Genomic DNA, 727 nt, shown 5'->3' with positions numbered 1-727 from the left:
AAAAAAAAAAAAAAAAAAAAAAAAAAAAAAAAAAAAAAAAAAAACAAAATAACAACAAAGCAGCCAAACGAAGCGTCATAAAAAAACTTTTTTTTAATTTTAATTTAATAAATTTTTCTCTCTGAAAAAACACAGAACACCAATGGTCAACTAAGATGAATAAGCAAACGCTGCACTAGACTGAGCTGAGCACGAGGGAGAATATGAATATATATTTATATGAATATATAAATATATATTCTTATAAAATATGAATTTAGATTTATATATTTATATAAAGAATAACTCAATTACAAGTTTTCCGTGCATATGTTTCACCACAGTGCTCAGTACTTTTTCTCTTCTATCGGACCCTTTGCCCGTTCTCCCTCAAACGTATATACATTTGTATATATATATATATATATATATATATATATATATATATTTAAAACTGCATATATGTACTACTAGGTAGTTGAATCACTGCTAGAGCGTACGCACATCCAGTATTTTTTTATAATAATTCATAATAATTTATTATTATATTATTGTAATAATGCAAACCCATATAAAAATATGTGAAAAGCAGCTGAGTGAGTGGTGAAGAGGAAACTCCATCCGCTTCAGTTTATAATTTTTTTTCTAGTTTTCTTTATGATCGCTGCTTCCTCTGATTGTATTCTATATGATTGTTTTTCTGCATAGTTACGCTCCATGCTCGCCCAAATTCACCATGTATAACACT

The sequence above is a fragment of the Eimeria mitis genome, genomic scaffold, assembly GCF_000499745.2.
Source record: "Eimeria mitis Houghton genomic scaffold, Emh_scaff1176, whole genome shotgun sequence".
Classification (NCBI taxonomy): domain Eukaryota; phylum Apicomplexa; class Conoidasida; order Eucoccidiorida; family Eimeriidae; genus Eimeria; species Eimeria mitis.
This window is presented reverse-complemented; position numbering follows the sequence as displayed.